The sequence below is a fragment of the Pantherophis guttatus genome, chromosome 8 (assembly GCF_059756535.1).
Source record: "Pantherophis guttatus breed Tessera chromosome 8, ASM5975653v1, whole genome shotgun sequence".
NCBI classification, from domain to species: domain Eukaryota; kingdom Metazoa; phylum Chordata; class Lepidosauria; order Squamata; family Colubridae; genus Pantherophis; species Pantherophis guttatus.
The window spans coordinates 70217885-70233860 of NC_142070.1; the positions used below are offsets into that span (position 1 = coordinate 70217885).

At 42.5% G+C, this 15976-nt stretch overlaps 1 protein-coding gene across 1 annotated transcript in view; it reads right to left on the reverse strand.

The window, feature by feature from the left end:
- CRACD (capping protein inhibiting regulator of actin dynamics) overlaps window positions 1-15976 on the reverse strand; it is a 174142-nt gene that overhangs the window by 156533 nt on the left and 1633 nt on the right. The window lies entirely within an intron of this gene.

Sequence of the window (15976 nt, forward strand, 5' to 3'; positions counted from 1 at the left end):
AGGCACCGGTCTACTCATGTATTTTTGCAGGCACTGGTCTACCCATTTATTTTTGCAGGCACTGATCTACTCATGTATTTTTGCAGGCACTGGTCTACCCATTTATTTTTGCAGGCACTGATCTACTCATGTATTTTTGCAGGCATTGGTCTACCCATTTATTTTTGCAGGCACTGATCTACTCATGTATTTTTGCAGGCACTGATCTACTCACGTATTTTTGCAGGCACTGGTCTACCCATTTATTTTTGCAGGGACTGATCTACTCATGTATTTTTGCAGGCACTGATCTACTCATGTATTTTTGCAGGCACTGGTCTACCCATTTATTTTTGCAGGGACTGATCTACTCATGTATTTTTGCAGGCACTGGTCTACCCATTTATTTTTGCAGGCACTGATCTACTCATGTATTTTTGCAGGCACCGCTCTACTCATTTGTTTTCTTTTAAGACTGATCAGCTGTAGGACGGCCTTTGAAGCCCCGCGGCAAGAGTTTAAACAGTTTTTTTCTCTCTAGTCATCAGCTGGGACTATGGAGGCAGCAATAGATTGGGGATGGAGCCAAATAAAAGGTAAGAATAATGCGGGGTGGGTGGGTGTGGGGTGCGGGCAGGGTGCGGGGGGGCAGAACCAGTTCAGTGACGTCATATCGTCACCACTACCAGCTCGGGAGAACTGGGCCGAACCGGGAGGAACCCACCACTGGTGTGAATCTCCTCTAAGTATACCAGGAGATTACATTGACTGAGATAGTAGTTGTACTGGCAAAATTATACAGGTTTATTAGTATACAGATTTATTATACAGGTAGTCCTCAACTTATGACTGCAACTTCTGCTGCTAAGTGAAACAGTTGTTAAGTGTGTTTTGCCCCACTTTATGACCTTTCTTGCCACAGTTGCTAAGTGAATCACTGCAGTTGTTAAGTTAATAGCATGGCTATTAAGCTTCCTCATTGACTTTGCTTGTCAGAAGGTCGCGAAACACATGACCCTGTTGCTACTAGTTCGCTCGTGGGCACGCGCGCAACACTTCTGCGCATGCGCAGAAGCATCCGGACAGGTGGGCGGAGCCTCCCGCCGCCGCTACCGGTTTGTCCGAATGCGGGGCGAACCGGTAGCAACCCACCTCTGACGTGACCCCAGGACACTGCAGCTGTCATAAATATGGACCAGTTGCCAAGCATCTGAATTCTGAACATGTGACCGTAGGGATGATGCAACGGTCATTAAGTATGAAAAATGGTCATAAGTCCCTTTGTTTCAGTGCCGCTGTAACTTTGAATGCTCACTTAACAAACTGTTGTAAATTGAGGATTACCTGTACTGCATAATGGAGTTAGGTAACAAAATAACAACAAACAAGCTCAGACAGCACCAGGAATTCCACATTTCAATCCTGAACTATATGTATTCTCATCTTTCGGAAGTGATTATTCCTTACTGCCTCACTAAACCAAGTAAGTACCAGTGGTTACAGTTTATTTTTATAATCTTACACAAAATGGACAACAATTCATACAGGGCAGGCCTCTGCTTTCCAATAGTTACAGTCTAATCAGGTAATGGAAAATATGAGTAAATGTCACTACGATACACTTGAAAAGGGTAAATCAAAAGGCACGACATCAATCTTCAAGAAATACTTTCCAGAAAATAGGAAGAGATGTGTAAATATCCAGAAAACAGGCCAAAGAAAATGATGCTCTTTGAGTATTTTTATATGTTAACAACCACCATTAAATAGTGAAGAACATATGTTTGTGAGAAAAAGAGCATGTAACTCATTGCAGGTATTAACATACAACAACATAGAAATGTATACACTGAGTTTTAAAATGGACTAAACAATCTGTGTTCCATTGAGTCATTGTTTCAGATCCTTCCTTCCTTCCTTCCTTCCTTCCTTCCTTCCTTCCTTCCTTCCTTCCTTCCTTCCTGTCAGGAAATTTTGAACAATTAATCAGTGGGACAACTTGCCGGCAGTTGTGGGTACTCCAACACTGGAAGCTTTTTAAGAAGAGATTGGATAACCATTTGTCTGAAATGGTATAGGGCCGTGATGGCGAACCTATGGCACGCGTGCCACAGGTGGCACATGGAGCCATATCTGTGGGCACACAAGCGTTGCCCTAGCTCAACTCCAGTGCACATGCGCGCGCCAGCCAGCTGATTTTTGGCCCTTCCGGGACCACCGGAAGTCAGAAAACGGGCTGCTTCCAGCCTCCGGAGGGCCTCCGGGGGAGAGGTGGGGAAGGCTGTTTTTGCCCTCCCCAGGCTCCTAGAAAGCCTCTGGAGCTTGGGGAGAAAAAAAATGAGCCTTCCAGGCCGACCGTGCCAAAAGCAGGGGGAGCGTGGGAGGGTTGCACGCACATGCGTGTGTGGGGGGAGGTGCACTGAATTATGGGTGTGGACACACACACATGTGACTCCCCACGCTGCCCCCCGGTTTTGGCACGCAACGGCAAAAAGGTTAGCCATCACTGGTGTAGGGTTTCCTACCTGAGCAGGGGCTTGGACTAGAAGACTTCCAAAGTCCCTTCCAATTCTGTTAGTCTATTATTCCTTCTTTCCTCCATCCCTCTCCTCCACCTTTCTTTTCTTCTCTCCCTCCTTCGCTGTAATTCTGCCCCTTCCTTCCTGCCTGCCTGCCTGCCTGCCTGCCTTGGTGTCTGGGGTGCACAAGGAAAACTATTCAGGTCAGGGAAGGCAAGGAGCTTGAGTGGCGTAGGAGGCTACCTACTAAGGCAGCATTTAACATCCAGCTGCCTGCAATTACTGCGAGTTCAATTCTCACCAGGCTCAAGGTCGACTCAGCCTTCCATCCTTTCTAAGGTAGGTAAAATGAGAAGCTGACTTTGTATAAAATATACAAAAGTATGAAGACTATTGCTTAACGCATTGTAAGCCGCCCTGAGTCTCCGGAGAAGGGCGGCATATAAAAATAAATAAAAAAAATTAAAAATAAAAAAAATGTGGAAGAGTGACATAAGTCAAGAGGGATGCATGGGTCAGGCAAGGCAAATGGGGGCTGACAGCTCAGGGAACACACAAGAGGGGTGGCACAGATCAAAGGAGCTCATGGAGGATGGCATTAGTGAGGGAGAGTATGTGACAGTTCCTTCCTTCCTTCCAGCCTGCCTGCCTTGCCTTGCCTTGCCTTTGCTGCAGGCAGGTAAGAGGCTGCTGCTGGGTGGGGGAGTAAAGGATTGCAAAAGCTGGCTGGGAAAATTTCACAGAATACTGAGGATGAAGATCTCGTGAAAGTAGCACTGAAATGGTCCAAACTTCCCCAAATTTCATTCTCTCTGGAGTCATGGATCCAGGATTTTGGACCCATCTGAAACAGTGGTGAAATCCAATTTTTTTTATTTCTAGTTCTATGGGTGTGGCTTGGTGGGCGTGGCAGGAGAAGGATGCAAAATCTCCATTCCCACCCCCACTCCAGGGGAAAGGATACTGCAAAATCTCCATTCCCACCCCACTCGGGGGCCAGCCAGAAGTGGTATTTGCCGGTTCTCCAAACTGCTCAAAATTTCCGCTACCGGTTCTCCAGAACCTGTCAGAACCTGCTGGATTTCACCCCTGATCTGAAGTATCTTGGTTTAAAAATGGTTGCTCTATGAAGTACCAAATTTGCCTAGTTAAAGGTCATGACAAGGAAGTTTTAGTAGTTATATGGACTGCCAGGCTTCAAAGCCAGCCTCTAATGAGACATACTGTACATATCCCTCTCAGACAATAAAAGCTCTCTATAAATTTTATTCTCTTTAGCAAAACATTTTCATCTGTTTGTAGTTTGATATACAGGGCTCTAGATAGGAGCATCAAAATGCAAATTGCTTGGAGCAGTGGAATTATTCTCTATTCATCTGCAATAAAATGATATATTCCTGAAGCTGCCATATAGCCCTTCATTACCAAACACACCGTTATCATTACTGTACTTCTGATTAAGCAGTTCTTAAGAACCAAAATCTCAAAATACAAAGTCTGCTATCATTATAACACCAAGCGTGTGTTTTCTGAAGAGTGATTATCTCCAAGCTGCTGGACTTCAGTTATACATTTACAAGGTGCAATCCTAAAAGCTTTGGAAGCCAACAGATCTGAGAAAGAAAGACAAGGAAATTGATTTGCACTCAATGTATAAGAAATGCACACAGAGGTTGACAATCTTATTTCTCGGTGATGCAAGGCCTGTTCATTTGATCCCATGCCAGCAGCTGCAATATCATTATATTGCATTCCCAGAAGCGTTTAAAGTCACTGATAAGAAAGTTATTAGTTTCGTGAAGAGCAGCAAGCAAAGTAACCTTCCCACTCTTGCATGTTTCATTGTAACTCCCCTAGAACACTCCTTTGTTTTAAATATTCCTCTTAGTTCATGGGGGAGAATTTTAATAATTGTTAGTGAGCCTTTTTAAAGGATTCCCTCTAACATTTTCAGGCAGTCCAGCTGAAGTATGTTCATTATATTAAAACAATCAGCTCTCATTGTTAGTCTTTCTTTATCTGTTTGCAAATATATATAATTATATGCACATATGGTAGAGTTTCATTGTCAATCATTAATCACAAGGAGAAACTCTCTCAGATACAGATTTCTCATTAAATGCAAAAGACATTCCTAAGTGACAACAGTTTAGACACGTTACTTTTTTACTTTTTTTTTTCTGTAAAAAGAATTTCTTTGCCCGATATTTTTTCCAAAAAATTTAGAGCAGTGTTTCTCAATTTTGGCAACTTTAAGATGGGTGGATTGCAACATGACTGTTGCAGTGGTGGGTTTCAAATTTTTTTATTACTGGTTCTGTGAGTGTGGCTTGGTGGGTGTGGCTTGGTGGAAGGATACTATAAAATCTCCATTCCTACCCCATTCCAGGGGAAGGATACTGTGAAATCTCCATTCTGTCCCCAATCTGGCCTCAGGACAGCCCCGGACCTCCTCTCCTTCTGCCGCGAATTGAAGACGTGGCTTTTTCACCAAATGGGCTGAATCCGTAGGGGTGACTTCGAATAATTTTAATAATTTTTAATTGATTTTAATTTAATTTTAAACTGATTTTAATTATTTATGTAATTCCTTGTTTTGTTTTTGTAAGCCGCCCTGAGTCCTACGGGAGAAGGGCGGCATATAAATTACATCAATCAATCAATCAATCAATCAATCCAGGGGAAGGCTACTGCAAAATTCCCATGTCCTCCTGATCAGCTGGAACTTGGGAGGCAGAGAATAGATGGGGGCGGGGCCAGTCAGAATTTTTACTACCGGTTCTCCAAACTACTCAAAATTTCTGCTACCGGTTCTCCAGAACTGGTCAGAACCTGCTGAAACCCACCTCTGGACTGTTGCACTCTTTAAAGCTCGTATTGTCTTGCTCAAACCGCACAGTTTTCTCCATTCCTCAGCTTAAGAATCACTTCATACAACACCTAAAATAGAGTTTATTCCACAAAATTTATGCTACCAATAAATTTGTTAATCTGTAAAGACAGAAGACGGTCTTTGAAAAGGCCTGGTGAACAATGAATCATAATAGAATGTGTTTTTTTTTAAAAAAAAAATTAGCTGAATGTGTCTTCAAAGCCAAAATGCAGCTGGGTAGGATTTGCATATACCTGCAGTTCCATGTTAAACCACCTACATGAAGGTCAAAGAGATAATTAACCTGGATTATTAAACACAAATGGTGAGCATTTATAAAAGTATTCCTGGCGTGCTAATATTTTCTGCTAGCTTTCGCGGCAGCTATCCCTGACTACAAATGACTCCTGAGAAACCGCTGTAGAAAACTAAATATGGCTTTGCAAATTAATGGACCCAGAGCTCATGTTTCCAGAAAAGAAACATGAAAAAATCCAACAGTTATATTCTTAAAAATATCTGAGGCAAAACATATGATACATCACACGTACATTCATACCTATCGGTTATTGAGAATTTCATATTCACAAGTTCAGTGAAACATCTCAAAAACTATAAAAACATACCACTCTGGTAGGTCAAGTAAAAAAGAATGACTTGCAACATAAAAGTTAACATAATAGTACTCCAAAAGTTGGTATGCTCAGTATTTTTCCTGTCCTGGTTTTCCTACCCACCAAATGCACTCATTTAAATATCTAAGATTCATAAAGAGCTGCGGTGGTGTAGTGGTTAGAGCGCAGTACTGCAGGCTACTTCAGCTGACTGCTAGCTGCAGTTCGGCAGTTCAAATCTCACCAGCTCAAGGTTGACTCAGCCTCCCATCCTTCTTTTTTTTTTTTTATCAAAGTTTATTTTCATTTTTAAAAATACAATACTTTACATATATACATACAAGGTTACTGCAACTAATGTACACAAATATGCGCCTATACCACTAATACAATCCATTTCATTTCCCTCTCTTTTCTTTCACCCAATTATACCATGAATTCTAACATTTGTAATAATCAGAATCTTTTTGGTTTCTAAGTAATTTCGTTAACCGGTCTGCCTCTGTGCATTCTGTAATTTTCCAATTCAATTTATTTTCTGTGGGTATTAATTCATTTTTCCATTCTTGCGCGTATATTATCCTAGCTGCAGTAGTGATGTGGAGGATCAAGTACCATTTTTCCTTTGTTATTTTGTCTGGTTTCATTCCTAATAAAAAAATCTCTGGTTTCAGCTCTAAATTATATCCTGTAATTTCCAGTATCCAATTACGAACCTTGGACCAATATTTGCCTGCTGTGGAGCACGTCCACCATTGGTGGAAGTACGTCCCACTACCATTCCCACACTTCCAGCAATCCTTCTAAGGTTGGGTAAAATGAGGACCCAGATTGTTGGGGGCAATATGCTGACTCTGTAAACCGCTTAGAGAGGGCTGTAAAAAGCACTATGAAGCGGTATATAAGTCTAAGTGCTATTGCTATAAATTATCCCATCTGGGCAGGGGTGAAATCCAGCAGGTTCTGACAGGTTCCAGAGAACTGGTAGCAGAAATTTTGAGCAGTTCAGAGAACTGGCAAATACCACCTCTGGCTGGCCCCCGAGTGAGGTGGGAATGGGGATTTTGCAGTATCCTTCCCCTGGAGTAGGGTGGGAATGGAGATTTTGCAGTATCCTTCCCCTGCCATTTATTTATTTATTTATTATTTATTATTTAAATTTGTATACCGCCCTTCTCCCGAAGGACTCAGGGCGGTGAACAGCCAAAATTAAAATACATACAATATAAAATTTAAAATAATTTAAAAGCAGAATTAAATCAAATTGGCTTCCCAAAAATTAAAACCCATTACCCTTAAAATAACCCATTAAAATTTTAAGCCAGCCCAGCTTGCTGAAATAGGAAGGTCTTCAAAGCTCAACGGAAGGTCCGGAAGTCCGGGATTAGTCGTATTCCTAGGGGTAGCTCGTTCCAGAGGGTGGGTGCCCCCACAGAGAAGGCTCTCCCCCTGGGGGTCATCAGTCAACATTGCTTGACCAACGGCACCCTAAGGAGGCCCTCTCTGTGGGACCGAGTTGGCCGGTGGGAGGTTATCGGTGGCAGAAGGTGGTCTCGTAAATAACCGGGCCCTAAGCCATGGAGCGCTTTAAAGGTGAGAACCAAGACCTTGAAGCGCACCCGGAAGGCCATGCCCACCAAGCCACGCCCACCAAGCCACACCACACCCACCAAGCCACGCCCACAGAACCGGTAGTAAAAAAAATTAGATTTCACCATTGCATCTGGGCAACTATCCCATAGCAATCCTGCTTTCTTAGGAGCTTTTCCATTCATTGTTCTTCCTCTTCTCAAGACTTGTGCGACCTCAACAAACAGATTCCCCTGACAGCTTCCCTATCAGGCTAAGTCATCATCACTTTTCCCAACAGATCCTGTGCAAAACAGCAGAACGGGTTTAATGGTAGGCTGGTTGAACCCAGGTTTTTATGCCTACTTGCCTGGGCCACTTCCTGTATCAGCATTCCTCACCTAGCCTGATTCCTTTCTCGATCTGCAACAATACACCCAAACTGGGTGCAGCATTGCCATCACACCCACCTTCTGGCAGCTGGAAAACAAGTGAACAATTGTGCGTTTTCTTGAAGGAGCAAGCTTCTTGGCATCCAACTAAAGAGGCCTACATGTATCCTTCTAGAAAATTTATGACACTCAAAATATACATAGGCAAAAGCTAAAAAGAAAGAAACATGTTGCAGTATGTCATCAGTCATTGCTGTTATCAAAACTCTTTTTTAAAAAAAAAATGAACTTCAACCTGGTGTTTCTTAATTTTTTGACTGACTGATTCTTTTTAAACGTCTTGCTGACAAAAATCCTCCTTTAGGAAATCTCAAAAGGTGGCATAGAATGAAAAGGAGGACTAGGGGAGACATGATAGCTGTGTTCCAATATCTCAGGGGCTGCCACAAAGAAGAGGGAGTCAAGCTATTCTCCAAAGCACCTGAGGGCAGGACAAGAAGCAATGGGTGGAAACTAATCAAGGAGAGAAGCAACTTAGAACTAAGGAGGAATTTCCTGACAGTGAGAACAATTAATCAGTGGAATAACTTCCCTCCAGAAGTTGTGAGTGCTCCAACACTGGAAGTTTTTAAGAAGGTGTTGGATAACCATTTGTCTGAAGTGGTGTAGGGTTTCCTGCCTAAGCAGGGGGTTGGACTAGAAGACCTCCAAGGTCCCTTCCAACTCTGTTATTCTAAATTCTAGCCAGATGTAATAAATACATTAAAAAAAACCTGGGGGGAAATGTCCCAAATTCCAACAGAATGGGACAAGCCATAATAAATGTTACTTGTTACATGCTGAAATTCTTGGATTTCTTCCCCCCCACCCCAGAATTCCATTAAGATTACCATGATATAAAATGTAAATGATAATAAAGATAATAGGGAAACAGGGAAGGGGGAAAAAAGGTGAAAGTGATATTTGGGACAAAAGCGGAAAGAAGAAAAAAGCATGGACTTCCAACTTTTTTCATTGCAGTAAAGTACAAAATAGAAGTACATCCTCAACTTTTTACTTTACCATCAAGCCCCAAGCCATTTCTATAACTAGATTAATCGACAAAACCCAAGTTAAAAGTTCATTTTTTTTCTGCACAAAGTCCAGAAATGGTTTCCAAGTAGAAACAAAACTGGATATATTCTTTTCTCTAATTGAAATAGTCGATTTTGCCATCTCTACCAGCAATATTGCTTTTTCCATCCATTCTTCTGTTATGGGGCTTAATATATCTTTCCATTTCTGTGCATTTAGCATTCTCGCTGCAACCAACATATAGAAGAACAAAATTCCAAATCTTTTTTCCCAACTCCTTCTCCAACAATTCTTCAGGTTTCAATTTTATGTTAATTTTAAGAATCTTCTGCATTACAAGATGGGTCTGGGGCTGAAATGCTTGGATTTCTAAAAGTTATTTGACTGGTACCTAATTCTATCACCATTGTCATCGGGTTAATAAACGCATTCAAGAAAAAGAAGAGAAGCTTCCACCCAATTACTCTCTGAAATCTAATATTAGATGGTCGGAGGTTATAGTACAAGTTTTTGGACAAATTCATGTACTAGTTGGAAGATAAACTTTCAAGTGTAGGAACAAGTAAACAGCTAAGAGCTTTAAAAAGCAAATAAAGTCAAAAGGGGGAATTTTGTTTGAGAACATTATCAAATCTCAAAGGTGAGATACCAGGAAACCAAGACATCATTTTTAGGGAATAAATATGATGAAAGACTGGGAGAGGAATCAGAAAGATAAAAGTTATATCTTTCATCTATTTTTAGAAGTTTGTTCTGGAACATTGTTCTTTGATGGTACTGCACAGCTGTGTACTCTCAATATATTGAACTAGGTTAATTCAAACCCTACTTGCCATATTCACACAGCACGCTGAGCATTGATTCAGCCACATCCACCGCAAACTACAATAATGTCATCGTGACACCATGTTGTTCTGCCCCAGCTACGGACCCCAAAGAAACACAGCACACATAAAGTTTGTACAAAACTTAAATTTACTAAAATAACTCAGTCTTTTCCAAACAAAGGCTGTTAATAAACTTCTTTAACAGCCTACAAGAAAACAAAGATAAAGTAATCACAATCTTACTAAGGTTGGCAGAAAGCCCAGGAGCAATTCACAGAGATTCAGACGCGAAGGAGAATGAACTTAAGTTGTTCCCTACAACTTGCTTCAGTCAGCGTTCCTTCTTAAATAGGCTAAGGGAGTGGCCAATTAGCCCCAAGCCTTACTCTTGAGGAGACCTCCTCCTGAGGAGCCACTCCTGCCTTTTGGCAGCTGTGCGCGCCCGTGCATCGAGAAGAGGCTCCTCCTCTTCGTCCTCTTCACTTAAGGGAGCTTCTGGAGGTTCTGAAGGCCCTGGCTGAATCCCTGCCTCTGGCACCACATCTTCTCCAGCCTCCTCATTGTCTGACTCGGGTGCCAGCTGCACAGGTTGCTGGCATAACACCACACCAGCCTCCTCGCTGTCGGAATCAGCTACAATCCGCACAGGCCGCTGACGGGCCACAACACATGTGTGCATTGACATCGTCACACAAATGTCTGCATTATATTTTTATCATGTATTTAATATAAAGTATGTATATGTATTTTATGGATTAAAGGTATTAATGGTCATGCCTGTTTCGTAATTTATCTCCCCCCCCAAACACTTAACCCCCATGGACATTCATATACATTGACATGTGTAGAAGGGGGACAAAGCAGGGGTGGGTTTCTGGGGGTTCGGCAGGATTCAGGCGATCCTCTAGCCAAGGATCGACGGGGTTCGGCGAATGCCCAAATACCACCCCTGGCTGGCTACGCCCACCCGGCCCTTCCTAGGAGTCTCCACGCGGCCCATTCATCATTCCAGGTAAGTGCAGGGCCGCGCGGAGGGTCTGGGAGGGCAAAAAACAGGCCTACTGGAGGTTCCGGAAGTCCGGAAACGGGCCTCTTTCTGGCTTAGTTCAATAACATCTGGGTGGCCAAAATGGCAATATTTCTCTTATTACTAGTCAAAACAAATCGATTGCAGTATAAGTAAGTTGAGCTTTGAGCATTGTAGAAAGAGTTTCTAATGATCCCGTTCTGGTTTCTATATTGTCTGCTAATCTTCTTTAGCTGCTAGGCTTAGTTTCTTTTTTTTAAATTAGCATCTCCAGCCAACTTAGTTCAATGCTTCTTTAACGTGTCTATTACCTATCCAATCACAAATTTTGAAATTTGGCACCGGAAAGGGCTCCCAAGAATACCATGAAAACAAACAAATGGGTCATCGGACAAATCAATCAAGTTGAGGCACACATGAGCAGCCTCAAATTATCCCATTTCAGAAACATTAAGCGAAGGTCTTTTTCTCTCTAGAGCAGGGGTCTCCAATCTTGGCAACTTTAAGACTTGTGGACTTCAACTCCCAGAGTTCCTCAGCCACCAAAGCAAAGCTGGCTGAGGAATTCTGGGAGTTGAAGTCCACAAGTCTTAAAATTGCCAAGATTGGAGACTCCTGCTCTAGAGAAAGCCCTAGTGTTGGGAAAGGTGGAAGAAAAGAGAGAAAGAGAATGACCAGCAGCAAGGTGATGGGTACTTCATTGGAAGTCCTAAAATAATCAGGTTAGATTCTCTTTTACAACAATCTATTACTTCTTCCTTCTTTGTCTCTTTTAGTTCTGGGCTGCAGTTAATGATAGCACCTAGTGAGATTGGTTCTTCTTAAAAAAACTAGCCAAATTAATGTCTATTTAGTACTTGGATGGAGGGCTTCTAGAAAACCTCAAGGCTGTGGTCTAGACAATCACAACCATTTCCATATGCCATTTGCCATTGTTGACAACCCTAATTAGCCACCAACTGTCAAACTCAGCTCAAAAGCGTTTTAATAAGGGCTTAGTAACACAATCCGACTATTGAAATAATCCAATTTTTGGTTTACGTTTTTATCTTGTCTTTATTACTCTATAAGTAACTCAATGCAGCAAACATAAATAATACTCAGTCCTCCTGTCATCCCATCCTGCACCCAAATAGCTCTGTGAGTTGGACTGAGAGAGAGAGACTGGCTTAAAGGCACCAGGTGACTTTCATGCCTAAGGCAAGACTAGAATTCACAGTCTCCTGGTTTCTATGCAGCACCTTAACCACTACGTCAACCTGGTTTATCAAGTGCACACAATGAACTAATCCATGTTTGTCTCCTAATGAGTTGTACTGTTGCAGCCTTATTCCCTTCCGTTATAGCTGAAGTGAACCCAAAGACTTAAAACGACATTTTTGAATAATAGTTCTCTTGGTTTCATAAATCAGCACAATGATTTCCTCAAATCTTCATTCAGGGACATCACCATCTCTAGATGAACCTAGTTTTTCTCCCATTAAATACATTTCACGTTCCTCTCGAGGGTCTAGGTTAGATTTAATAGTAAGGATTCTTTACTATTAAAGCAGGATTTTTAACCATTGTTCATTAAACAAGACACAAAAGTCTACACCAAATTTTATAAATCCTAGGGGGCCGTCTTGCCAAATTAGGCTAAACCAGGAACAAGCATCTTACATTAATTTTTTTACATTAGTATAAAACACTTGTTTAAAGTATTCAGCACTTTGAGCTCTAAAACATGTCTCTTTAATAATTTATTCTTCAGACTGAATGACTAGACAGCGCATGAGATTTAAGGCACGCAAACCTAAAGTGATCTAAACCAACTGCTAGTAACTCAACAAGAATTTTCGAGCTTGTGATACTCCCATCACAACTACCCAGCTGATAGACAGGAATAACAATCGATGAGAAGAATTTTAGCAAGCAGGGATTTCTACTCTACGGAGTAGAGGGTTTATCTCTGACAGAAAACCACTTGAAGAAACTAGAAGCATTTCAAATGTGGATTTACAGACGGCTGTTACGTATAAGCTGGGTTAACAAAATCACAAATGAGGAGGTGATAAGCCACCTGGGAAAGCAAAGGGAAATCATCAAAGCCATTAAAAAGCGAAAGTTAGAATATTTTGGACATGTGATGCGACACCCAGAAAAATACAGCATCCTTCACTTAATTCTCAGGATTGAAGGCGAACGAGGTCCAGGCAGAATAAGAACATCATGGCTTCAAAACCTAAGGGACTGGTTTGGATAAAACTCAGCAGCACTTTTTCATGCGGCTGTTGACAAAAAATAGGATTGCCAACATGATCGCTAACATCCGATGACAGATATGGCACAAGAGGAAGAAAAAAGGGATTTCTAAATTTTAAAAATATTCATGTGCCATTTTTCAGAGTTGGAATATGGAGGTGTTCAATTCTTCGTACACGTGACATTTAGTTTAACCAACTGGGCAAACTGTTTAAACCAGGCCTGTCAAACAGGCCGCTCACGGTCCGGATGCATCACCTGAAGGCCACGCCCACCTTGGCTCCGCAAAAGAAAAAACACGTCACACCACATCACGTGATGCGGTCGAGTTTGACACCCTCGTTTAAACTAAAAAGCACCAACCACTACAGGATATCTCTGATCTATTTCCCCCAGTTACCAGGTTTTGCAGAGCTCAAAACAAATTCCCAAGGCAAATTTGTGATCGTAGGACAAGGGTGTTAAACTCAAGGCCAGGGGGCTGCATCCGGTCCACGGGGTGTTTAGATCTGGTCTGCGGGACCACCCTGGAAACAGCAAAGGACTGGGCCATGGTGCCTCTGCCAGGGAAAACGGAGCCCCGGAGGGCCGCGGACTCCGTTTTTGCTGGCAGAGGGTTGCAGGAGGCTGTCGCAGCCAAAAACGGAGCTCGGGAGCCCGTTTTTTCCGGCAGAGCACTTGGGCGCTCAAAGGTGCCCCCGAACACGAGTGACTTCAAGCTGCCAATGCCCACACTGGCCACGCCCACCCCAGTCCCCCAAGGTCAAACACAACCCTGATGCAGCAGTCAATGAAATTGAGTTTGATACCCCTATCATAGGAGATTTAAAAATATCTTAAATACACACAATTTGATAGATGGCTAAAAGGCCACCACATGCATAATTGCCAAACTTGAAACTGCTAACCTAAGCCCATGCAGACCAAGATACTGAAGGTTACACCACTTCTAACACCTTTTACTTTTTTAGTGATAATCTGATCCTGCAACAAAGTCATCTTTTTAAAACAATTCCCTAGCTCTTCCCCTGCTTGGGAAGTCCTTCCAGCTGCTTAGCACCTCATTTATATAGCAATCTTTAATCCTGTATTGATTTTGGGTGATTCGATCGTCTGCTTTTAATAGCTGAATATTTGGCAAAAACTATTAACATTTTCTGCATTCAGCCACAGAATATAATTCTTACTATGTGAAACTTTTGACAACTAGCTTCCTCTTTGTAACTCCTTTTTAGAGGGGAAAGGAAAAAAGTTGTCAAAAAAGTCAAGATGGCAGTTACAACTTACAGTGTCAAAGCTCCACCTATTATGTGTGTATCATGTATAAAATGAGTGGTGGCATAGAGATGGAGCTCTCGCCTCACAATAAGGAGGCTGTGAGCTCAATCCAATGTAGCAGCAGCTATTTTTCTCTCTGAGTACATAGAGATAATATCTGCTACGAACTCCACATAGGCATCAGGAAGGGCATTCGGCCAGTAAATGCTCAGCTCCATTCAGTTGCCCCAACTCCATCCTGATGCAAGGGATTACAGCACGGGTGTCAAACTCGGTCATGTCACGTAACGTATCATGACGCTTTTAGCCTTTGCGGAGCTGGGTTGGGCGTGGCCTGCGCATAACACATCTGGCCCGCGGGCCGCCAGTTTGGCAGGCCTGTATTACAAGATTGTTAAAGGAAAAAAAATGTAGAAAATGAGTGGACTTGGATCACACCCAGGGGTGAAATCTACTTATCTTCCCTACCAATTTGGAAGTGTCCGTGCGTGCATCATGTGTGATTTTGGTTAAAACCAGGAACTAACAATGTCTGGGCAGGTGGGCAGAGCCTCGCACTGCCGCCGCTACCAGTTCGCCGAACCACCTGCCGCCGCCGCTACCAGTTCACCCAACCAGTGTGAACCGATAACATTTCACCCCTCATCACACCGCTGTAGCTGCCATCTTGACCTTTTTGACCCTCTTCCCTGCGCCCAGCACGTGAGGATGACAATCCAACCCTGACAGGAAGTCAGCGGCAGATAAAAATCACTGCACAGCCAGTTTCTGCTGAATAAAACCAGCACGCGGTTTCTGATTTTCTGCTTCATCGCGGTTTCCCACAGAACTTACTACGCTGGATTTATTCACCATGCACCTCTGCGTTCACACAACCTGTTTTTCAGTAGCTTCAGGTAAGCCTCCTGCCACGGAAGGCTATGCCTCCTGAAAAGCAGGACATCGAGAAGGGTAAAATATAAATAAAAGCTCACAGACAAAAAAAAAAAACCCACATATTCGAACAGCGACGGTAATTACCTCCTGCCCTCCTTCACTTAACAAGTTGGTTGGGTTGGAAGAATGAAGCTTTGCCTACTATCGAGGAATGGACTTCGAAGATGGCTAGTTTTGCAGAGATGGCGAAGATTTCAGCATATTTAAAAGATTGTTCACAAGAGACTTATGAATGGGAATGGAAAAGGTGGATAGAATATGTTCAGAACAAATACCAAATTAGAAAGTATCAAATAGCTTTTATTTGAAAACAATGTATTAGAAATATTTTAATATAAAGAGACAAAGAGGGAAAATTATGTAGGGGGAGGGATGGGTTCAGGTATATATATCAGTGTTATTAGTTATGAGTACATAATAGGGAAGTCTGGGGGGGGAGGGTTAGGGAGGGTTAGGGAGGACGGGAAGTTTGGGGAGGGAGGTGGGGGGGTGAAAAAAAGGGGTGAAAATGTAATTGTAAAACTTTTGCAATAAAAAAAAAAAAAACAAGTTGGTTGGGCTACAATTCGACTTATTATTTTGTTGGCATGTTGAAATGCCGCCTGTGTGACTTTGCCTTGTCATCGCCCGGGGGCGGGGGGGCGG